The sequence below is a fragment of the Ambystoma mexicanum genome, chromosome 4p (assembly GCF_040938575.1).
Source record: "Ambystoma mexicanum isolate Mex_15411 chromosome 4p, UKY_AmexF1_1, whole genome shotgun sequence".
Classification (NCBI taxonomy): Eukaryota; Metazoa; Chordata; class Amphibia; order Caudata; family Ambystomatidae; genus Ambystoma; species Ambystoma mexicanum.
Window position 1 is genome coordinate 848797599 of NC_090927.1, and position 25037 is coordinate 848822635.

Consider the following 25037-nt stretch of genomic DNA (forward strand, 5'->3'; position numbering starts at 1 on the left):
TGCGCAGAAAGTATATTTCGTTCAGTGGACAATACTGGCCAAATGTCTGACGTACCTAAATATAGCATAAAATATGCATTTGCACATTTAGTGCAAATTCACTTATAGTGCAGTTTGTGCATTTTGGGCCATTCACACCACACATCTGTCAAATGTTCAAACTGACACTCGCCTCTCCTTAAATTTTAGAAACATGAACAACAACGTTGTAAAACTGCAAACACCAGAGTTCCCTACAGCTGCACCTATACGTTTTCTGTACACAAATTTGTTTCAATGTGCATTCCATTCTTAGCAGCACAGGTCTTCCATTAACATGATCTTACGTTAATAACATATAACACAGTCAATTCATTATATTATGTTTGTCATATATTCTTACATTGACTCGGGGTTCTGATTTTGAAATATTAAAGACACGTACAAGAAATATGGTGGCGACCAGCAAAAAAAGAAATACCAGGCTAGCTTTGCAGAATACGACTCTAGAATACAAATACCCTTGTGTCCGCTGTCTTCACATTCCCAACATGTGGCAACCTGGTAGTTAGTGGTTGAGAAGAACTGTTTCACAAAACTGCTTTATGCAGCTCATACACGAAAATACACGTATGCAGTCATATCCACGTGCCCTGTGGGTCATTAACTGTGGGCAGTTTTCTTTTTTTAATGAAGTATTGAGGTTAGGACATTGCTTTGCTTGCTCTTAATCTGTCCCAGTGACACATTTTTCAGTCTTTTTTGTATAGACTGCTTTTACCGTAACCCTTTGGGTTCTTGCCAAGTGTTGTAAGCCACAATGATTTTGTAGCAGCGGACCAGGTGGATGCTTGCGCTCTTTATGCAACAGTCACATACAGGTGCTCGAGAATAGCCTCTCGCTCATACAGTCCAGAAGAGCTATTTTTCCAATGCCAGTGCATGACTTTATTCTTAGGCAAATAAGATGGGAGGTAGGTACTGGGCCTTAGAGATCTGGTACAGTCTTCAATGTCACTAAGACCTGTTGCCCAGGGCACCTTCACTTCCTGCATTGAGGTGTTTCATTTACAAGATTATGCAGAGAGCTCAAGTCAATTAATTCCTAGCAGGGGAAAAAAGCCCTAGTTCACTCATCCGTCTTTCTGCCTGGCTCAGCCAACCGTCCTCTTCCGACTGGATCGATTCTGTTCAGTTCACTGGAAGGGTCTTCAATGCAAACCAGGTAAAGTCCTTTCAGAAAGTCCCCTTTTCTGTGCTCTGCCAGTCCTTTAGATCAATGTAGCATTGGGTTGAACTTCCCTTTCAGGATATGTGCTGTAGGACCATTCCTTTCATATCGCAGCTGACTTGGGCAGGTTGCACTAGTGAACAAATCAAGCTTTACTCTGTAGTCACTAGTCTTTACAGTCCCATAATGGGTGTCACTCCTAAGGTGATGCTCTTCTGGACCACGTTTTCCATATCGCGCAATCCAAAGAGGTCAATGAAGAAGGGACTCTTTCTCTGGGTTCCCACACTGTCCACAAAAAATTCACAGAACCAGTACACTTTCCTTTTCCACCAGTGCAACCTCCTCTATCGCCATACCAAAATGGCTTTCAGCATAAGATACTCTTGGATGCCATTTGCTTTAACATTTCTGGCAAAGGTTTCTGAAGTGGCTCTCTGGTCAGTCTCTCAGGCATTCCATGCATTTCCTTTAATGTTGGACTATGATGCCCCTCCCACATCTGGTGGACTCACAAACATGGACACCAGTACCAATGGCAATGACTTGATGGATATAGATCTACACCCCAGCAAAAAGCAACTACCCATTTTGGGAGAAGTGCTTCAAGTCCTTTCCATAAAACCTTTGATGACTCCTCCAATAATGAAGGCCTGTACCAATGGGGCCAGTCAATGGCGCATCAGGAGTTGTGTAAAAAGGTCCATGAGCTTCTTTTATGTGCCAAGCTGGATAATAAATGTAGGGCTCTGAAAGAGAACCCATTTCCTGTGACCATCTTTGCTCCCTTGCTCAGTCTTATAGTGTAAGCAGTGATGGCTGTCTCCCTTAAGGACAAGTCTCCCTCATTTCAGAAATTCCAAACAAGTGTAAATCACTTGAGAGCCACCGCAAGAAAATTCACCAGTTTGGTGAGGACCTGTTAAAGTAGTCCAAAGTACTCATGACTGCAAAAGTCTTTGTTTTTACACATCCAATTGTTGTACTACATTTTCTTTTTCAGCACTACTAAGAAGAGTACAAATTCATGCTTGATCTATGAAAGGAGTCTTTGAATGAAAAATCCTCCTTTCTGCGGACCTCCTAGATCTGGCGTCTTGCATGATAAGTGTGGGCTTTGTGAGAATGCAGGCTTGATTAAAGTCTTCATGCCTAAACCAGGATGTTCAAGACAAACTGATGGACCTCCTGTTTTAAGCGAGGAATCTTGTTTTAGCACTGTACAGGCAAAGCCGCCTCTTTTATTTATTATTTTTTTTTTAAACATATTTTATTGGTTTTCCTAATCATCTTACACAACTTTTCCCAACTTTGCCTTCCCTCCCACCATCCCCTCTTCCCCCCCCACCCCCCTAGCCGGCATGAGTTCTTTCAGTTTACAGTTTTGAGTCATGTGTTGAATAGGTCCAAGATTCTGATCCTGTGTGGGCAACATTGTGCCATTTAGTCACTTGTAAGAAAGATAACACTGCTCCCCATTCTTTCCAGAATTGTTCTTGGGTGCCCTGGATCTTATAGGTTAACCATTCCATAGTGACATATGACCATACCTTCTGCAGCCATTCGTAGGTTGACGGTGGGGATTGTTGCTTCAATTTTCGTGCTATGCTAGCCATGCTGCTATTAAAAGGCCCATGAAGCTATTTTTTCTGCTTCAGGATGACCCTGGATTTGGGCGGTCCCACATTCCACATAGCCATACTCTGTCCTCCGTTTGGCCCATGTCCTTGAACATCCCCTGTATCTGAGATCACCTCTGACCAGAAACTTTGGATACCTGGGTAATCCCACCAGATTTGTTTCCAGGTTCCCACCCGATTACAGCCTCTCCAACACAGGTTTGATGTTTGTGGATGCATTGTGTGTAGCCTCTCTGGTGTGTAGTGCCACTGGATCATGATCTTTACCCACATTTCTCTCGTTTGGATTGCCCGCGTCCGTTTTGGAATCGCCCTCCAGGTGTATTCCCATTGTGTTCTCTTGATTGTTTCCCCAAGCGAATTTCCCACTTTTTCATATAATTCCATTGGATCTCCTCTTCTTGTGTGTCGAAGAACTTGTACATAGCTGAGGCAAGCTTCTGTGTCCCTGTGTGGATCGTTATGTATTGCTCAAAAGGCGTTAGATCTGTGGTCGCCGTCTGCCTAATGAGTGGGGTCGAGAGCCAGTGTCTTAATTGTTCATATTTGTATCTATCTTTCCCTGTCAGACGCAGCTGGGCTTTGCAATCCTTAAACAACCTAATTTCTTTATCCTGATACCTATCCCCGATTTTTCTACACCTAGCCATATCACACTTTTTGTATGCCCCCTTCTCTACTCTCAGTGGGAAGTCCGGATTTCCAAACATGGGTTTAAAGGGTGCTGGTACCTCTGTTAGATCACCTTTTGTCCCATACGTCTAGTGTAGCCCTCATCACTTAACTGATTAGCAGGTCTGGGTGTCTATGCTTCTTCTCTCTCCGTAAGAGGTCTGACAGTGGAGTCCCCGCTACCGCCCTGTCCTAGCTTGCCCAGATTTTGTGCGTTTCAGTCAGGACCCATTCTTTTAATACCCACAGCTGGGCCGCGTCCTAGTATTTGCAGAAGTGCGCAAGGGATAGTCCCCCTTTGTAGTTTGGTGCGGTCAATACCGATCTTGCCACTCTGGGGGCGGGGGGTCTTTTTCCATACAAATGCCATAATCGTTCTGGTCAATGATTTAAAGAACGATTTGGGGATTTCGATCAGTAGCGCCTGAAAGTAATACAATGCTTTGGGGATTGTATTTATTTTTATTGATGTATTCCGACCACACCATGAGATCGTCGGCGAGTTCCATCTCCCTGTATCCCGCTTTATTCTCCCCAGTAGTTGCGGAAAGTTCTCCCCAAACAACTGTTCCACCCGGTCCATGAGGGTGATTCCCAGGTGCTTTATCCTCTTGACCGCTATCTTTAGGTTTAAGGCGGTCGATATACTTTTTATCTCTTCACAATCCCTGGCTAAGATTAGTAGCTCTGGCTTCTGTCTATTAGTTTAAATCCTGAAATTGTCCCAAACTTTTCCAGTTCCTGCATCACTGCTGTCAACGACTGTAGCGGGTCTAACAATGCCAGCAGCATGTCGTCCGCGTATGCCATTACTTTATGGGGTTTCCCCACGATTTCTTTGCTTTTGATTCTCTCCATGACCAGTATTCTGATCAAGAAGGGCTCCAAGAATATTGCATACAGAAGTGGGGACAAAGGGCAACCTTTTTTAGTTCCTCTGCTTATCCTCAGAATGTCGGAAACATATCCATTTATTACTACTCGTATACCTGGCGTGTTGTAGTTGGCTTGTGTCATTTCGATATATTGGTCCCCGAATCCCATTTTCTTCATGGCGCGGAACAGAAGTGACCATTCTACCGCCTTTTCCGCGACTAGTGAGAGTAGTATGGCCGAGGTCTGGGTCAACCCTATTTTGTCTGTGAGTTGTATTATCCTTCTAGTGTTGTCATGCTTACGTCTTTCTGGAATAAAGCCTGATTGGTCCTGATCTATTAATTGACGTGAAGCCGTCTGGGCCCAGGGCTTTGTTCGAGGGCAGTTCCAGTATGGCCTTCTTTACCTCTTCTACTGTTAAGTCTTATTCTAAGTGTTGTAGTTAGATTGTTATTGTGTTCAGATGCAAGTCTTGCTCTTTCCCCGAGGGGTTGTCCGATGTGTAGAGTACCTGGTAGAAATATTTAAAGACTCCCCCCCCCCCCCCCCCAATGTCTTCTGTTCGTGTCTATTCTGTGCCCTATTTATCTTTGATTTTTTTTTTTGTTGTTTGGCTCTGAATTGTCTAGCCAAGAATGTATCCTCTTTGTTTGCCTTTGTATAGTACCAATGTTTGAGGTTTAAAAGATTTTTCTGCCTGTTTCGTGTGAAGTGTTTCCAGTAGGCCCTGGACATGTCTCATTGCCCTCTTCAGGGTGTTTGTGGGGTTACGTGTGATCTCTGTCTGAATATCCTTAGGTTTCCCCTCTAGCTCCTGTTCAAATAGATCTCTGTTTCTCTCGACGCTTTGAGGGTGATCGTCTGACCCCCCACAACCGATTCAAATGCTTCCCATACTGTTTCCTGTGATGTGTTTGTGGGATTGTTGAAGGTTAAGTACTCTATGATGTTCTCTTTTACTGTATTTCCCAGTACAGGGTCATGTAAGATATCTGCTGGAAGTTTCCACCGCCAGAGCCCCGCCTTCTTCCTCGCAAAGGAGTTTTCCACCCACAATGGGGCATGATATGATAGTGCTAATGTGCCCAGTTCTATCCCTTGGATATTTCCTATGAGACCCAAAGACACCCAAATGTAGTCAATCCTAGACATCGTCTGATGTGCATGCGAGAAGTGTGTGAACCCACTTTTTTGGCCCATTTTCTCCCGCCAAACATCGGCTAGTGCCAGTGTTTCCAGTTAACGGCAGAGGGTCTTTGATGGAGCCCCGTGTTCTTGTGCTCTGGTCCCACTCCTGTCTAATTTGGGTTGCCATGCTAAGTTTAAATCGCCCCCCCGGTATCAGTTCTCCCGTTTCAAATCTTTCCAGTTTATCTAGAGTGTCTCTGAGGAAGCCGTCTTGACCCGTATTCGGGGCGTATATTGATGCAAGTGTTATTGTGTGGCCTTCCAAGGTCACATTAGCAAATATGTACCTCCCTGGGTTATCCGCTAAGGAATCGAGTATGTGTACTGTCAGGTTTTTGTGGAATTCTAATATCACCCACACCCTTTTCTCTTCCGCATTTGCTTGGAGTATGTGATTGTAGCCCCTGAGGTGGATTTTCCCCTTGTCCTTAGCCCTGATAAGTGTTTCCTGAAGCATTAGGATATCGAACTTCCCCCTGTGTAGTTGATTTTCTATTTTCTTTTTTTTTATCACGGTGTTCATGCCCCTAATATTGTGTTTTTATCCCTCTCATCTTTGTTCAGTTCATGTTTTTATCCCTCTCATCTTTGTTCAGTTCATGCTGTCCTTTCTCCTTTCCCTGTTGCCGGCTTTGTCCCCACACCCTCCTCCCCTGCCATCCCCCTCCCATTCCTCTTCCCACCCTTCCCCTCTCAACCCCTCCACCCCCCAAATTGTTGAACTGCCCAAGGAGGGGACCAGGTTTCTAAGATTGCTAGAGCGTTCTGCCCATCGCACCCATCCCTCAGAAACCTCCGGGATGACTGTGTGGGGAATCCTGAACCCCACTTGGACTTCAGGTGATGATATGCGGGATTAGTCCCTTCTGGGGCCGCAACCTGAATGAGGATCACGTTACCTGTTCCCCTTACAGGGGCATGTGCTGTAATTGGTTCCCTCCGGGACCTGCTTCCAGGTTGGACGTTGATGCCACCAACCTGTCTGCCCTCTTCACTTTGTACTTCCATTGTATTTCTTTCTGTGATTAATAGTTTTCCATTTCCACGGTTTCCTTTTTGCTCTGTCCCCATTATATTGTTTTTCCTGCCCCCTTTCCTCTTGACGTGAATTTAGCACTTGTAGGCCTTCTTCAAAGGTGGTCACTCTGTGCTGTCTACCGTCCCAAGCGAACAGCAGGACGAACGGGAAGGTCCACTTGTATCGGATTTGTTTTGCCACCACTTCTTTTATCACCGGGCCCATCTCCCGCCGCTTTTGTAGCGTTGATTGTGCTAAATCCTGGAATAGCTGAATTTCCATCCAGTTCATACTGATCTGGCCAATTGATCTTGCTCTGCGCAAGATTTGTTACTTTTGGGGGTATGAGGTGAGAGCCACCAGGACATCTATGGGGCGCGCGCCTGGTTCCCCGGTTCTTCGTGGTCCTAGGCAGTGTATTCTGGCAATCTGGATACTTTTTTCGTCGCTGCTGGACAGAATGTCCTTAAACACTTGCTGCACCGCCTCTTTGAGATCTTCATCTTCTACGGATGCCACTATATTCTTGATACATATGTTGGATCTGTGGGACAGATCTTTTTTTTTTTTTTTTTTTTTGTCGGTCCTCGCACTGTAGTTCCAGGTTATGCGTGAGGCAGACCAGATGTTCTTGTGTTTCTCCTGATTGCTGCGCCTCTTCCTCCACGTTTTGCACAATTTTCTCCAAGTTGTCTGTTCGTTCCTCTAGTTTGGACACGTCGACCCTTCATTCTTGCACCGCCTGTTTCATCTCGTCTTTTAGTGTTTCAAACTGGCTATGTACTGTGGTCATGAATTGTTCCTGTAGTTCTTTGAACCACATTTGCATGTCCTCCTTTGTTGCCGCCATTGGGAGTACCGACTACTGTCTCCTGGTTGTGTGGTCCTCTCCCTGTCCTTTGCCCTTTGTTTGGGTGGGTGTGCCGTGCTCCACAGTTGGAGTAGGTTGGGGTACTGTTTTATTTGCTTGGTTCAGCGATGAAAGTTGATTCCCTTTCCCCCCTGGTTTGGACATGGGGTTCACCAGGCGTGTTTCTCTCCTGAAGTCTATGGGTTCTTGGAGTCGCCTTGGGCTTGGTGTGGTGAGGGGAGACCTTTTCTTCCTCTGGGAGGCTTACTTGTATTGTCAGCTGCCGGGGGGGTGTGATTCCTACTCTGGCGGAGTTGTTTGCGGTCTCTCCCTTTATTCCCTCTCTTGTGATCGCCTCCTCTTGCTCCTTGGGTTGCTATGGGCCTGGTCCCCACTGGGCTGCCCTGGACGCTCTTTAATGTGTGGGTTGTTGCCCGGGGTGCCTTGATGGTATCCGCTAACATCGGACGAACAATGTTGAGGAGTTTGTATTTGGGGAGGCGCCCTATCTTCCGTTGTCAGTCTCCCTTAGTGGTATGGAGTTGTCAAAGATTTCCTGTGGGGGGTGTAACGGCCCCTCCGAGCCGTTGTCTCTGAGTATGCCCCAAGTCTTATATTCTTTGCTGCCAGGTCGACCTCTGGAGGTCAGGTTCCTCACGAGGGTAGACCGGAGTGGATGTCAGTGACCCCCTCTGAAGCTTCTCCCCACGTGCTCTTAGTCTTCTCTTTGGGATTTCATCTGGAGGCTTATGAATCTCCCCTTGTTTTTTCCCCTTTTGCTGGCCAGTCGCCCCCGCTTTTTTTGTGTGACCACTGGTTTCACTTCTCTCCTCCCCTGGTAGTGTTGAATTCATTATGGTATATCAGTTCCTTGGCTCCTCCTGTGGGTGGGGGAGAGTTGTATGTCTTACTCTTAATGTGGGTTGCTGCTTGGGCGCTGTACCTTAATTTTTCTTTTGTTTTGCCTTCTCCTGCTAGCTGGAGGCCCGTTGTGTTGGTCTTCATATATCCTGCTGCTGCCTCCGCTCCTCTCTCCGGGGTCTCGTGGGGACTGCTGCTCCTCTGCTTGTCAGTTGGGATCCGTCTCTGGATGTGCTGTTTCCTTTGCAGTTCTGCTCTGTTGCAACTCTGGGGGGGCATGGGGGCCTTACTCTCCTGTTGTCAGGGGGCTTGGCGCGATGATCCCCTTCACGGTTCTTCCTCCCGCCGTCCTCCGAGCCTGATGTCGCAGCTCTCCTTATGGCCCGCCTCGCCTCCGATCCACACCGGCTGCTGTGCTCCTTCTGTGTCGGGCACTTCATCCCCACGTTCTCTGCGCATGCTCCCGTGATCCGCTGTCTCCTTTCCAGGTTGTTGTGTTCTCTGTCTCCTCTCACAGGCTGGGATCAGTGTTTTTTTCTCGGTCTCTGTGTCTCGGTCTCTGTGTCTCGGTCTCTGTGTCTCGGTCTCTGTGTCTCGGTCTCTGTGTCTCGGTCTCTGTGTCTCGGTCTCTGTGTCTCGGTCTCTGTGTCTCGGTCTCTGTGTCTCTCTCTCTCTCTCTCTCTCTCTCTCTCTCTCTCTCTCTCTCTCTCTCTCTCTCTCTCTCTCTCTCTCACTTCGCCCTGCCGTCCACCGAGCCTGATGTCGCAGCTCTCCTTATGGCCCGGCTCGCCTCCGATCCGCACCGGCTACTGTCGGGCACTTCACCCCCACGTTCTCTGCGCATGCTCCCGTGATCCACTGTCCCCTTTTCAGGTTGTGTTCTCCGTCTCCTCTCTCAGGCGGGGATCGGTGCTCTCCCTCTCTCCAGCATGGGGTCTGGCATGGATTTACATGCTTGTGAATATTCCCAGTCGTCCAGCTGGGAATCCTCGGTAAAGAAAAAATCAGTTTGTTTCGTTTCTGAACTGTCTTTCTACTAATAACCAATCACTGGTCTCTGGGTCATACTGCCCCCAGCCAATAACTGACCTCTACCTAAGCCCCTCCTCTGGCAGCCATCTTCAGATTTTTACCACACGTTCAAGTGTTGGGAGTCCTCGTGCTATATAGCTCTCGAGCTTTTACTGCGTTTTGCCTTTTTCTAAGAGTTTTCTCTTATTTTTCGGTCAATTCGAGCCTCAAGCTCCACCGATTCTTCTTCCGATAAACAGGGACCCGTTTCGGAATTTTTCTACACCCCTCAAGGGCGAATTTTTGAGCGAGTTTCTCTTCTTGGAGGATTCCGGAAAATCTTTCAGGCCTACCCCGTGTGGACATGGCCCAGGACAAAGGAGACGCAACGCCTACTGGATCCAAGCTGTTTAGGAACTGCCCAGGATGTGGACTGCAGAAAGTCTTGAAGGAGGATGAGTACTCCCGGTACCTCTACTGCCTTCACGCTGACAAATCGCACGTGGAGGAGGACTCTGCGTTCTGCAAGAACATGTCCGTCCGGACCATGAAGGACCATCGTAAACGACTTGCTGACTGGCTGGAGGCAAAGAACCCAGCAACAGGTGAGAAGAAGTAGTCCGAGCGGTCTTCTAAGACCTTTGAGGGCGCTCCGGCGATGGGGGCCCAACAAAAGGCAAAGCACTGCACGTCTGCGTCGATGATAATCGGCCATCTTCAGATTTGGTAGCACGTAAAGTGGCAGTAGGACCAAGAGAAGAGCCGCAGAGGGGTTGGAGGAAGGGTTCGCATGTGAATCCATGCCAGACCCATGCTGGAGAACAACAGTTATAGATAAGTAACTTGTTCCTTCTCTCGCTCTCTTCCCCCTTCTCTCGCTCTCTCTCCCCCTTCTCTCTCTCCCCCTTTGCTCTCATGCTCTCTCCCCCTTCTCTCTCTCTCTCTCTCTCCCCCTTCTCTCTCTCTCTCTCTCTCTCTCCCCTCTTCTCTCTCTCTCCCCCTTCTCTCTTGTCTCTCCCCTTCTCCCTCTCTTCCCCTTCTTTCTCTCCCCCCTTCTCTCTCTCTCCCCCTTTCTCTCCCTCCTCCTCCTTCTCTCTCTCCCCTTTCTCTCTTCCCCCTTCTATCTTTCTTTCCCATATATCTCTCTCTCTCTCTCTCTCTCTCTCTCTCTCTCTCTCTCTCTCTCTCTCTCTCTCTCTCTCTCTCTCTCTCTCTCTCTCTCTCTCTTCCTCTGGAGTGTGAAGCCGGACGGGCCTCCCCCCTCTCTTTTATGTATTCCGTGTGATCCCTCTGCCCTCTGTGATGTTGGTTGCCCAGTTCACCTCTCAGGCTATGGTGTGATCCACAGCCTCTGCTTTCGGTTCCCGGAGGGATTTCTGTAAAGCTGATCCTGCTCTTTATTGTGTATTCTTTGTTGTTGCGGCCAGGCAGGAGAGACGCTCACACGTGTCTGCTTCCTCCGGCCACCATCTTGAAGTCCAGGGAAAACCTCTTAAGCCCTATGAACAGCATACACCATGGAAGGATTATCCCTATGTATTTGTATGTATGCATGTATTTATGTTTGCATCTCCAGGGTCTTAACACAGATCCCTTCCCCAGTCACGACATAGTGAGGCTACACTGCGTACCTATATTTGCATCCTTGTTTAGTGCGATCCAACTTTTGAAGAGCGTGTTTCTTCCAACTGCAAGGTAGTCCTCAATACCCATCTGGGCTTTTCTATAAATATCCAAAGTCGTTCTTACTGACCACAAAATAATTGAGTTCCATCCTGAGCTTCACTCTTGCACAAGGTTTTTTCTCCTCAGAGCATTGTGAAAAAACATATGCAACCCTCTGATGCTATTTTAGTGGTACCCATGGCTTCTAGGCCTCTTAGCATTTTGGGCTCTTTAGCATCCGGGTTTCTTTGTAAGGGACTGCTTCTACATTTGTGGCTGTTTTAGTTTAAATTGGAATAATCCAGGGACAAGAGCAACTAACTCCTTCAAGCTTGAACCTTGTCCAGTCTTTTCCCCACTTCCATTTTCCTCAAATCTCATTCATCACAGACTCTTACAAGTTTTGGGTGGGATGCAAATTATGAAAGATTGTATATAAATGCTCTTTGGGGATAGTGATATTATTGCTACCACATAGGTTTCATTGAATTGAGAGCAATCTTTCTGGACCTTAAGGCTTACTCGGGTGATCCTTTCCAAGAAAGCCAGCCAGGATACAGGCCGACAATACCACTTCCATGTCTGAAAGACTGGTGTAGGTCCCTCTCCACCCCTCTGTGGTGGATGTCAATCTAATGTGGATGTTTGCCTTTCCTCAAGGGATAATTGCTCTTGGTGCCTCTCACTGGTGGCACTTTGTGAGATGTACTTTAGTAACACAGAGTGGTGATTTATAACAGGGTTGCAAACGCAAACAAATCTATGGGCGGGGAGGGCAACATTTCAAGTTACAACTTACTAGCCGGGCATACAAAGTTACTAGTCACCTCAATTCTACACATACAGCACATCATTCCTTAGTCGCCAAGAGTCAATTATCACTAGCCAATGGCTAGTGGTGTCAAAGCTCAGCTTGGAGAGGATGATTCCTTTCGGAAATCCTGGATGCTGTGCTTCTCCTGTCTGGAGGATTCTGGCCCACAGACCTTTTTGTTTGGCTGTGTGAGCAATTCCCTCGGTGGGAGTGCTACTCGACACACCCCCTTGGGTACAAACCCGATTGGGGCAGAAGCTGCAATTGGTGAGATAATTAACACAATTAATAATGATTTGAAAGCAAATGAACAAGAATATATTTAAACAAACATTCAATACTCACTGTAATTCAGGATGCTCCTGGTGGTTGAACTCCAGAGAATAATTCTTGCTAAATACCTTACTTGATTTTAGAAACTAGAAAAAACAGCATGCTCGGGTCCATAGCATGGGCCACAGAAACGGCATACTGTGACTGTTGCGAGACGCAGAACGAATCCTCTCCGTGTTTCATATACATAGATGCAACGAAAAACAGAAAAATTGACCCACTAACATCATGATGTGCGCGTTATAACGTTGCTTTTTGGACTGTATTCGGAAAGCAACCATCAAGAGGGTTATCTGGCCGCCTGAAAGAAAAGTAAGCCCTGCTATAGTATCCAGGGAATGCGTGCTGCTCACCCCCAACCTACGTGAGTGAGCGCGAGGGGTACCCGATCCGCTACCAATCCCTACCAAGTGGCGAGTGCACATTTTGATTGGTGGGAATATGAAATGTCATTGTGGTTTACTATATATAAAGAAATGCAGTGTTACTTTCCAAAGTTTCCTGTATGGAAAAACATTTAAAAGGGCTTCATTATAAAAATGTGGTCTTACCTGAATGATAATTCCATCCAGTTGCTGATTCTCAACAGTCCTCTGTCAGGGAGCACCTGGACCATCCTGTACATGCAATGACCATAAGAGGGTCATCCCATGAGTGACCATGAGTGACCAGTACTATGATGAGGTCTTGTGAGGAAATTGTAAAGCAATTTGCATGCCAAATTGAGGGAGCTTCAGGGGAGGTAGCTTAGCTGGCAAGGGTCTGAAACCTTAGGCAGTCACCGGCAAGACTCTCCTAGGCAGATAAACAGCTGATGTTTTTCCTCCTTGGGGGGTGGACAACAACACTCTGTGCTGCATAATAAAGGGGAGGAAAGGAAAGAACATGACATTTGCAGCTGGTCTGGGTACAGGATAAAAAATATGAATAAATCCCCCTGTCCATCTGCACAGTAGAGAATAGAAATAGAAACAGATAACCATGGCACACTGTAGGAGAGAAAAATGTGCTCCTACTTATCTGCCTTTCGTAGTGGCAGAGTTCGGCAGAGTCTTGCGCTTGCATGCTTCCTAGGCATTTGATTTAAAATGAAGGCGTCCTGCTTCATCCCAGGGGCAAGTTCCATCTGGTGCTCAGGTGCCATACAAACAAAGTGGAATAATAGCCCGCTCCCATGCCATGACTCTTTCTGGTCAGCATGTCACCCTGCATAAAGAAACAAACGGGAACGTGTGCAATAGTCTGGACTGGAATTAGACAATTTCGACTATCTGTTAACCATCAGACCCAACCAGAAGAAAGTGCCTCGGGCGATCTTTAAATAGATGGAAAAACCATTAAAATGTTTCTTGACTCGTGCTCACTGGAACCTATAACTGATGCAGAGATGTTTAAGTCCAAGTTTGGTGGAAAGGCAGGTGACCTGCAAAAGACTACGATCAAGCCTACTCCTTTCAGAAAGAACCTCATTCACTTTCTGGGTTATAAGTTGGTCACCTTAAAATTCCAAGACCGAGCTACCAAGTGCAGGATGTACATAGCAGAGCGGCTCAGTGGTGATAGGTTGGGATGATCAAGAGGCTCTCAAATTAAAACTCCAGGTGAAGCACACCCAATTTTCACTGTTTCTCAGCATTGGACCTGTGATTGTAAATGTCTGGAGGAGAACATGGAAGTATTTAATGACCACATTGGACTGATTATGCACAGGACAGGGTTGAAGAGAAGAGCAGTGTTGTCTTGCTTTCTCTCCTGCGCCGGTGCTGTGAGCTTGTGTGCTTTGGAATGCTTGTGGAATGCCTGCCTCTGGAATGTGTTTGTGTTTCAGTGTTCCCTGAGTGTCAGTTAAAAGGGAGCTGCTTGACTGAGAGGGTGCTGGTGGAATTATTTATGACATTTATAGAACACCCAAACCCTGGGGTATCAGTGTTTGTTACAGTAAGACAAGGAAAGAAACAACCAGTAAATTCAGTGCAGCTCATTAATCATACTTAATCAAAGAGCTAGGTTTTACCAGCTTTTTTAAAAGCCCTGTACAATTGTTCATTTCTGATGTTGGCTGGGAGCGTGTTCCAGAGAGTTGTTGCGGTAACCTCAAAGCTTGCGTCTCCAGCCTTTCTAGTGATGGATGACCAAGGAGGTAATAGAGCTAGATCTTAGCAAGCGTGCCAGACGTTTCAGGGATAGACTGTCATTGAGGTAAGTGGCAGATGCACTTGTGGGCAAGAGTTAGGGTTTTAAAGTAAATCTGTGCTTTGATCAGCAGCCAGTGTACCTCGCGTCTTATAGCAGAGATGTGGTCTGATCACTGAAGACCAAGGGCGGCTCGCAGGGCTTTATTTTGCAATATCTGAAGCTTGGCCAAATTAGTGGCTGAAGTGCCCATGAAAAGTATGTTACAGTAATCCAATTTGGGGAGGATCAGTGCATGTGGGACCGTGAGGCAGTTGCTAGGCGCCAATAATTGTCTGCTCAGATATGAGCCGGGATGTGTATGCCGTAGCGGATAAGAGTGCATTAATATGCCTGGTCAAAGTCAGTTCAGCTGCAAGGTGGGCCGCCAGGGCTTTATCTCGTTTAAGGACCGGGATAGAGGTACCATCAATGCAGTGGGAGGCGATGGAGGAATCAAGTTTTTTGTTTTTGCAGGAATTGGGCGCCTACAATGAGGAGCTCCGTTCTTTTTGTCATTTAGATACAATTTGTGTGGCCATCCAATTTTGAATAGCACAGTATACCTTGTGATTTTGATGGTGTCCTTGGTATAGTTACCTGTGATCGGGAAGAGTATTTGGGTGTTATCTGCAAAGTTGGTGTAGATGACACCCAAAGAGTTGAGGAGGTTGAACAGGGGCTTAGTGTATGTATTGCAGAGTCTGAGTGAGAGGCGTGTCCCTTGTGGGGCGGGGATGGGCGGCAGCTTTGCCAATGAAGACTGGTGGTACGTTCGCTGAAGAAAGATCGTATCCAGGCTGTTGCTTCCAGAGTAAAGTGGAAATGCAGGCTGCGGTGTTGACAGTGGGTGTTCTAGTCGACTAAGTCGAAAGCAGCAGAAAGGTCTAGGAGGGGGAGGATTCCTAGGTTGCCAGAGTTCCGGATGTTATCCATTTGGATTTTTAGGTCAGAGTGCGGTTTCCGTGCTAGGTGTATGGCGGAAGCCTGATTGCCTCATTTGGAGGAGATGATTTTGCTCAAGAAATAGTTGAAGTTGAGTGTAGGCTACTCGGTCTAGTATTTTTAGCAGGAAGGGGACTGTGGTAATGAGGCAGTAGTTGGTGGGAATGGTGGGGTCAAGGTAAGTTATTTTGAGGAGAGGGGTGATCCTTGCTGATTTGATGTTAGAGAGGACATCATTGGTAGAGAAGGATGCGTTAGCAAAGTCGGTAATGATGGGAGACAGGGAGGGAGGGCAGAGCTTCACTATGTGGGCAGGAATCACCTTTACAATTTGACAGTTTAAGTGAGAGAACGGTGGCAAGCACCTGCTCTTGCATGACTTGGTTGAACTTGAATGGGGGCAGGGCTGGAGGAATGTGCCACATTGGGATGGTTAGGTAGGGTTTGTGTGGGTGCTTTCGCAGTAAGGCTAGCTATTTTTGCAATAGTTCTCAAAAGCATGTCAATTATCTGCAATTGGTCTTGTATGGTGGTGCACCAGGTTTTGTCAGCCTGGGTAGTTGGTATAATAGGAATGAGGATGGGAGTCTTGAGCTCTCTTAAGATGGAGAATAGCTCTTTGGTATTGGATCCTGCGTTGGCGATACACAAATAGGGAGTTGGCTTTAGTGGAAATTAATGTGTTTTCGTACGCAAGAGAAGCAGTGACCAGGGCATTGTGGTTTCAAGGAGATGGCAGCATTTTATGATGCTATATGTCTCCTACCTAATATACTTACCCGATAGCTGTAGTCTTGTCTACCAGAAACTTGAGTAAAGAAGATACTCACCCCATCATGGTCTCTGTGTCTCGAGTCAAGAACCCATCTTAATACACAGCCGTGAACCAAAAACTTGTCATTGTATCCATTCGAGTGGGGGGGGGGGGAGAATTGAAGAATGACCTAAAAGAGGTTTTGGAAGGGCAATGCGATTGGACCTACAGAATCATCAGAATGTCTGGCGCCCATAGTAATGGTGAGTAACCCCAGCAACACATCTGCATGTGGACCTTGGAGACTTGAACACAAACATTTGGTTTGACCTTTGACCTCATTCAAATGTGACAAGTTGCAACAAGTGATGCAACAATGGTGTTCAATTGGGGGGGGCGTGGCCAGCTACGGAACGATGCGGACGTGAGCCTTCTAGCTCCCGGGCCCGCTATATACATCCTGCTTAAATCACCTGCCATCCGTGTCGAATGACAATTATTAATCAGACACTCGGCGAGGGGGACCGCTGCTGCGAATTTTCAGGAGGAAACCGTAGCGAAAAGTGCGACAGCGAGGCGACCGAAGGACAGAGATCTCCCCGAAGTGTCCTGAGGAAGCGTTTCCAAGATGGCGCTGTGCTATGTGCCGATGTAAACCTGCCTACGCAGTAAAGATACAAGATTGTGAACGGACGCCAGCTAAAAGGGACGAGAGGTGCGGGAGCAGGCCTGAGATGTCCCCCGGCGTGGGGCGGGTGCAGGTGGACAGTAACGTACAGCGAAGCGCGGAGCGGGGCTGTGCGGGGGTTGTCTGGGAGAGGAGGGCCGCCTCGCCTCCGTCCCGACATCCGTCCTGCTGAGGAGTGGCGCGCTTCCCGCTCATCCGCCAGACGATCCAGGGGAGAGAAAGTGTCACGCCTGAAGAGGACGCATACGAGGACAGTCCCGGTTGAAGGGTCAGCGATCACGGACGAAACTCCCTCGAACGCCCTGCACGCGGCACACGGCTGCGCCACCGCATGAGAGTAAGTGAGGAGCCTGCACAAGGAAGGGCTGGAGGCGCCTCAAACCAAGATTTATCCCCGTGCCATGCCCTAACTGGCCCCAAGCACACAGCCGCCCAAATCGAAAGGTGAAGGTGTTTATCAGACGCCGGACACATTGGCAGCACATGTTACGCAGAGACTTCCGTGTAAAGACCTCTAACATGGGAAAAGAAAAACCCAGAAAAACTCGAAGCAAAATTGACCAATTCACCACTGCCGCAGCGAATGCGCTGGTGGAGCAAGACTGCAGCGAAACAATGGAGGAGTCAAGAGGAGCAATCTCTCTGAAGGACATTATGGGGGCGATCGCCGATTCCCGTGCCTCCATGGAACAGAAAATCGATGGAATAAGCGTGGATGTCTCGCTACAACGTAACAACCTTCAAAAGTTGACATCCTGCACCGGTGCGGCTGAGCAGCGCATATCTGGGACGGAGGACGGACTGAGGAACCTGGAGCAGCAACTGCATAGAACCACGGCCCGTCTGAAGGTACTGGAAGCAAGAGTAGACGAAGGAGAGGGCAGATCGAGACGGAACAATGTACGCATTCTAGGCTTGCCTGAGAAGGCCGAAGGTGACTGCATGGAACTGTCCCTGGAGCAATGGCTCATCGATCTGTTCGATAAAAAGAGTTTCTCCAAATTTTTCTCGATAGAACGAGCTCACCGAGTGCCCATTGGACGTCCCCCGCCTGGGTCCCCGCCACGCACAGTGGTGGCAAGGTTCCTAAATTACAGGGACCGGGACGCACTGCTGCAAATGGCACGCACGAGGGGCTCGATAACCCACAATGGCTCCAGAATTGCTTTATTTCCAGACTATTCAAGAGAAGTGCAAAAGGCGAGGCAATCATTTGAGCAAATCAAAAAACAGCTGCGCTCTCTGTCAAATATGGCCTAATCTTTCCAGCCCAACTGAACATTTTCCATAAAGGGATGACGGTCCACTTCACTGACCCTAAAGAGGCATGGAGGTGGGCAGAACTACACATAGATGGCGACTGGAGACCGAATCGAAGAAACAGATCTGCGCACCCTGGAAATCCTCTGGCCAGAGAAGCCCCCGCCCCCCCCCCCCCCCTGGACCATCCACCGAACCATGATGACATTATGCCACCACTTGAGGGGGAGGGCTGAGACGGGAGACAAGGCAGCAGCGATCACCCAAGTGGCGGGCCCCACGACGGGGGATCGGCATCCAATGGAAACAATGCAGCAAGGTATTTGACACGGATGAGGAAACATATAGCAGCCGTTTCGAATGCACGCACCCCCCTAGTTACTTGGGAACAGTTGTAGGGGTTGTTAATTGTTGTCTGAGCAAACCGTTGGCGAGCTCGGACGATGTTCGGGTGACAGATACTTCATGTTGGGGAGTATGGGGAGGGGGAGGGGGTAGGGGAGTTTGAAGTTGCATCAGAAGTTGTTTGTTTAGTTCTTTGTTTTAAAATGGCCCGTGGCTCCACTCGGTCACAGAAGTTACAGCACACTTTAGGTCGGGATCTGGCTCCCACCAGAGAGACAAGGTTTACTACCACAGGACACACACAGCACAACCCGTCACACCCAATGCCTATCTGATATGATGGAATCCAACAATAGGAATAACACAAAGTCCATTAAGATTATGACCTGGAATGTGAACGGGCTGGGCAGTAGCATTAAGAGGCGCCTTGATTTACAACAACTAAATCGACATGCGCCAGACGCAGCTTTCCTAACGGAAACCCACTTAGCGGGCACAAACTGCAACCTCTTCAAGCGAACAAATTACCGCATAGCATTGCACTCGGGCTTTTCCATGGGGGCCCGGGGAGTTCTGATCCTAATACACAAGCGATTGCCTTTTAAGCTGTTATCCGTTGCACAGGACACAGGGGGCAGATATGTACATATAACCGGGACTCTCTGGGAGCGCACCATATACATGTTAGCCATATACGCACCACCGACCTTATTTACCTCCCTAATTGACGACTTAACTCCTGTAATTACTGCAGATCCCTCGAATTTGGTGATAGTGGGGGGAGACTTCAATGAGGTAATGAACCTGGAGCTTGATTGCACACATGTCCGCGCGAGAAACCCCTCTACGCATACCAAATTAGCCACATTTACATTTACGGACGCCATGGGACTGAAAGATGTGTGGAGGCACCTACACCCTGGCACAAGGGAATACTCGTTCCTATCGGGGGCACACGCCTCATTATCAAGGCTTGACTATTTCTTTCTGCCAACATCCGAAATACACCTATTAAGTGCAGCGCAGTTCCTACCCAGAGGCATATCAGACCACTCCCCACTCATGATAGAAATTAACACCGATAGACCGGCCCGCCCCACCTACCTGGCGGCTGAACGGTTACTAACTGGGTTTCCCAGAGCTGTTGGAGCATGTACAAAAAACTACAGAATCGTACTTTGAAGTGCATGAACACTCTGTAGGCAGCCCAACAACCGTATGGGAAGCATATAAACCGGTATTAAGGGGGGAACTTATCTCCTGGATCGCGGCCCATAAGAAAAGACAAGCTAAATCAATCCAGGAAGCGGAATTGTGAGTGCAGAGGGCAGAGGCAGCTCATATATCCCAAGGCCAACCAGAATCCCTCGGCATTGCAACTAGCACAAAAACAACTACAGAACGTCACCCTAGATAACGCCAAACAGGCACACACAGCAATGCGGGCCAGAGTGTACGAAACTGGGGATAAAGCGGGCAAAATGCTGGCATGGCTTGAGAAGCGAGATGAAGGGCTCAGATATGTCAGAGCGATTAGGACACAGGGGGACACACTGTTAACAGCCGACCGGGACATCGCGGAGGGGTTCGCCTCCTATTATAGGGAGCTCTACAAAGCACCGACCTCCCCCATTGATACCTCAATCCTAGCGGGAGTTACCCTTCCCTCTCTAACACCCGAGCAAACTGCCCTCCTAGACTCTAACATCACGGAGGACGAGCTGTCCGCAGCCATGGCGGACCTCCAACCCGGGAAAACCCCGGGACCCAACGGCTTCCCGGTAGAGGTGTGGAAAAAATAGGCACAAACATAATTACACCACATTTACTGAAAATGTATGAAACTTCCCACACTGAGGGATTCCTCCCACGATACCTGAGACAAGCCACTATAGTGGTAATACCCAAAGCAGACAAAACCCCGGATAGATGCAGTTCATATAGACCGATTTCTCTCATCAACACCGAAACCAAAATCCTAGCGAAAACACTAGCTAACCGACTCCAGCCCATTATATCCTCCTTGATTCACCCGGATCAATGTGGATTCATGCCACAAAGATCCACGCGCATGAACATACATTGTTTACATAAGGCGATAGAAAACGCGCCCACCATTCAGGGCCCATTAGCCCTGTCGGCGGTAGATTTTGAAAATGCGTTCGATTCGGTGAACTGGGAAGCGATCTGTGAGATAATGCAAAAAATGGGATTCGGGCCCCAATTCATGAGCTGGGTCAAACTACTGTATAAAGCACCAATAGCAGTTACAAAGATAAACGGTTATGTATCAAACCCCTTTGAAATAGGAAAAGGAACCAGACAAGGATGCCCACTGTCGGCCATGATATTCGCGCTAGCAATCGGGCCACTCGTGATAATATTGAGAGGCAATGAGACATGGAAGGGCTTCCGCTGGTCAGAAAGCTGGGAAGACAGTGTCCTTATAGGCGGATGACTTGCTTGTATACCTGCACGATCCAGTAAGATCCTGTCCCATAGTGACCGGATGGCTACAAAAATACGGCGTCTGCAGGTTAACTGGGCTAAGTCCACCCTGTTCCCGCTGGGGCAGGTAGAACAAGCGATACCCCCTCAATGCTCCTATCAGGTTGAAAGGGAGAGGTTCAAGTACTTGGGTATACTCATCACAAATAATCTTAATGATTATGTCCCCAGAAACTTACACCCAGTGATGACAAGACTCGGGGAAGACTCCCAACACTGGGCATCCCTCCCCCTGACACTACTAGGCAGAGCAGCGCTCTTTAAAATGATGTCCCTGCCCCGACTCCTATATATATTACAAAATGCCCCACTTCACGTCCCCCCCCCAAACATATTCGGGAAAATAGATCAATCAATCCCGAAGTTGCTGTGGAATGATGCCCCCCCCTCCCCACCCCCTGCATAGCACTTGCCACGCTCCAAAGATCCATTTGGGAGGGCGGAATAGGGCTTCCCCGAATACAGACATACTATTCGGCCAACCAGTTGACAATTGTGAATGACCAATTGCACAGGGACAAATCTGCGCCGCATAACCGTTCATTAGAAGCTGGCACTCCTGAAAACCCTGTCATGCAATATCTTTATAGGAAAAGGGCCCGACCAAACACCTCCAATATGCAGACACAAATAACCCAAATCTGGACGGACACACTCAAATTTGTGGGATGGCGCAATAAGCTGTCACTAGCCCAACCACTGTGGAATAACAGAAATCTCCCGGGTGTATATAATCTTCCCAAATGGCCGCTCTGGTCCCAACATGGAACACTTACATTGGGTGATGTCGTGAGAGAGGGCACCGTAATTCCATTCACGGAGCTGGCGCTCAGCCTCGCACTTCCCCAAACCGAACAATACCATTACACTCAGTTGCAACACACACTACAGGGCAATCTCCCTGACATGACCGCATTGCCAGAATTCACACCAATAGAAATGAACCTTTTCCCGCAGCGAATCACTCAAAAAGTGACATCGGTCCTATATAGTGCCATAACCTCCTTTGGCACGACAGAATTACGAGCACTATAGACCAAATGGAAGACTGATGTGGGTGCAATACTACCAGAAGAATGGGTCATGGCTCTGATGTTTCCTGGGGAGGTAGCCATATCGTCAAGGCTCAGGCTGATTCAGTTAAAGATACTACACAGAGTATACTATCCTAGAGTGGCTCTCTACAAATGGGGAAGGATAAATGATCCAACCTGCCTGTGATGCAAAACAGAGGAAGGCACCTTCTTTCACATACTGTGGACATGCACACACATTCAGCAGTTCTGGGGCGCATGTTGTAACGAATTATCTAGAGTCCTAGGCAAAGAGATTCCCAAATATCCTAAGCTGCTACTGCTGGGAATAGACAACGAAGTTGACCTGACAAGATATGAATAACTGTTTGTGTTCACCACTACCGCACTTCTAAAAAGAAACATTGCTCAAAAATGGGGGTCGGAGACGACTCCGAGTTATGGACCATGGACGACAGACGTAGACCTCTGTGTTGCAATGGAGCCAAGGCGCAGAAAGTATGGCAAAAATGGGAAGACGGCCATTGAAAGGTGACTTTGTATAAGCGGACAAGAAGAGAGAATGTGGCGCCCCTCGACATCCAGGGTACCAACAAAGCGGGGGAATCGAATGTAGCTCCTGCAAAGGGGCAGTGAACTCAGATTTAAAATGTTGTCTGAAATAAAGGTGGGAAACAATCAATGATCTGTATCGACAGAGTGCTTATGTTTGTTTGTCTCAAAATCAATAAAATGTATTATCAAAAAAAAAACAATGGTATTCAGTTATGTACCTTTTTATTTCAGGTATCAGGATAGCTAGGGTTAGTTATGTACCCCAACACTTTACATAATCTTCCTTCCTTCCTTTGATTTCTTGGTTGAGGTCTCCACCTTCTCATATTCTGTTGTCTTCTAGAGCTCCTTCACTGTCTCCTTGAACAGGGACATCTTCCCTTTCGTTGTCTTTCTGGAGCCCCTTCACCATAGGTTGCCCATAATGTTTTCTCCCTATCTGCTATGCTTTAGCAAAGAACCGTTTTAAATGGGTGCCACACTAGCCAGGCGTAGTTAGTGCATGTACCATTGATATCAATGCACAGATGAATGCAATGAGTGCATTGTATCTCATTGGAAAGCTGCAATAAATAAAAGAACAAAGTATGTGTATGTAAGAAGAATTTGACTTGGTGCCTACACATCAGCATGGATTGCCTGAGTTATTGGCTCCCCCTCTGCATTTTAGTAGGTTTTCACTATTAATGGTCCTTGTTCTGATAATTGAATGGATTGAATGCAAAAAAATGTCATACGACAAGGTACTAAAAGTCTTGCAGAAGGATTGCCAGCAGCGGAGTGGCTATCAGGATTAATGTGAAGATAAATGGAACCCAAAACTGGTTCCCTAAAGCAAACTGATGCCGAAAAACTGCAAATTGTGCAACTCCTTTGAAGTGTCAGGCAGAAGGCTCAATTTAGGGGGAATCAAAGAACAGCGGAGATGATTTAATGGTTAAGTGAGAGAGGCACCCAAAAAATGCTATGATTTCTGCATCTTAATTGCTCCCATGGCAACGGTACACCTGCGGGATGCAGGTAATTATTACCTTTAGCCTGAGAGATAACACCCAAAACATTGGACCGTTGAGTACATTCCACCAAAAGACTGCAAAGAGACCCGAATCTATCAAAAATATAATCCTGTTAAGCAGAAACACAGAATGTTAGAAAAGGTTAGAATGATAAAAGTTCAGTTGTAAAATGTTGTCAGGTTTTCTAAATGGCACACGCATGCACTTATTACTGATGCACCTTGCACACAATCTTCTGCGGAGACAAACTCTTGACCACCGCCCCAAGGGCACCGATCCTATTGTGGAAACTGCAACAAATCTACCTACTACCTCGGGGGGGGTGGGTGGATCACATGCCCCCCCGCTCTTCTATCTCAGGGCCTTTGTGCACTGTGTTACTCCTATGGACACACTAACATAAGACACAAAGAAAACACATGAATCGATTCAACAATAGAAACACTTTTATTCATACACAGCAATGCCTGATGCAAACAATACTTACTCTAATGCAAATCTCGAATTTGCACCTTTCATGCTTTTGGTGCAAATCTACCATGCAATGCAATATCTGTAAGCCTTACAGGCTTCTAATACAAGCTATCTAATGCAACTCCAATCCACACTCTCTCTCTAAGACAAGCCCTGTCTGATTACCCTTATCTATCATGTCAGCCAAAGCTCTGTGCGAGTCTGTTCTAATTCCCAATGCACGTGTCTTATTCAACAATACTCCCCTTTTGCTCTGTATTGCTCTGTCTCTCCTCTCCAGCTAACTCTGCAACCTGCCAGTCGGGGTCTCTCCTTGGCCTCTCTCTGCCAGATCGATCCCATCAGCTCTCATCAGAATGCTTCCCCTTCTGCATATCAGCCAAAGCCATCCGATTCTGCTGCACCCAAAACGCTTCGAGAAGTACATCCAATCACTCCCAAACGCCTCTGCAAGTCATCTCTCAATCTCTCAGAGCAGCTCCATCCAAAACTCCATCTCCAACTACAAACTCAAACTAGAACTCCCAAAGCCTCACCTTCCATTATACTGTTCAATGACGTGCATACATATCCATGGTTACATGTCTCTCTAAGCTAAAATGCCTCTCTATATATCCGTCTAAATGTGAGCAGTGCCTAGACGTCTGTGATGTATGTACTTGTACTTTTCAATCACTGTGTTCTGGTCATCATAACATTTGTCTTCATATCTGTACCATGTTTATCAGTTCTTCTGTTACCATACCATCCATCTCTCTCCATTCACTACATTGAAATCCCTGTCTCCTTGCATGTCTCTGCGTGCAAAAGCACTCACTCTCTGGTGATGCCTGCCCCCACCTTTTCTGTCTGCGAAGCACAACTCAGGGCCTGATAAGCCAGCAATGCCTTCTCCACTCGGACAAGAGTCACGTTATCTGTCTGCCAAACAACTGTTCACGCATTCTTTGTTCACACTAACTCATAACAACTTCCGCAGTCCTGCTGCGCTTCTGTGCGTCTCATTCAGGATGACTTAGGAGCCAGCTACATGCTCTGTCTAGCGTTTACTCTTTCTCTCGCAAACCCAAGCGCTATCTAAAATGCAGACTCAATGCATATTCTAAGTGCACACTCATGCATGTCTCTCTACAATGCATACATAATAC

General features: G+C 47.4%; 1 protein-coding gene across 1 annotated transcript in view; it reads left to right on the plus strand.

Annotated features, from left to right (window-relative positions):
* Positions 1-25037, plus strand: part of MMS22L (MMS22 like, DNA repair protein) — a 1233593-nt gene that overhangs the window by 874893 nt on the left and 333663 nt on the right. The window lies entirely within an intron of this gene.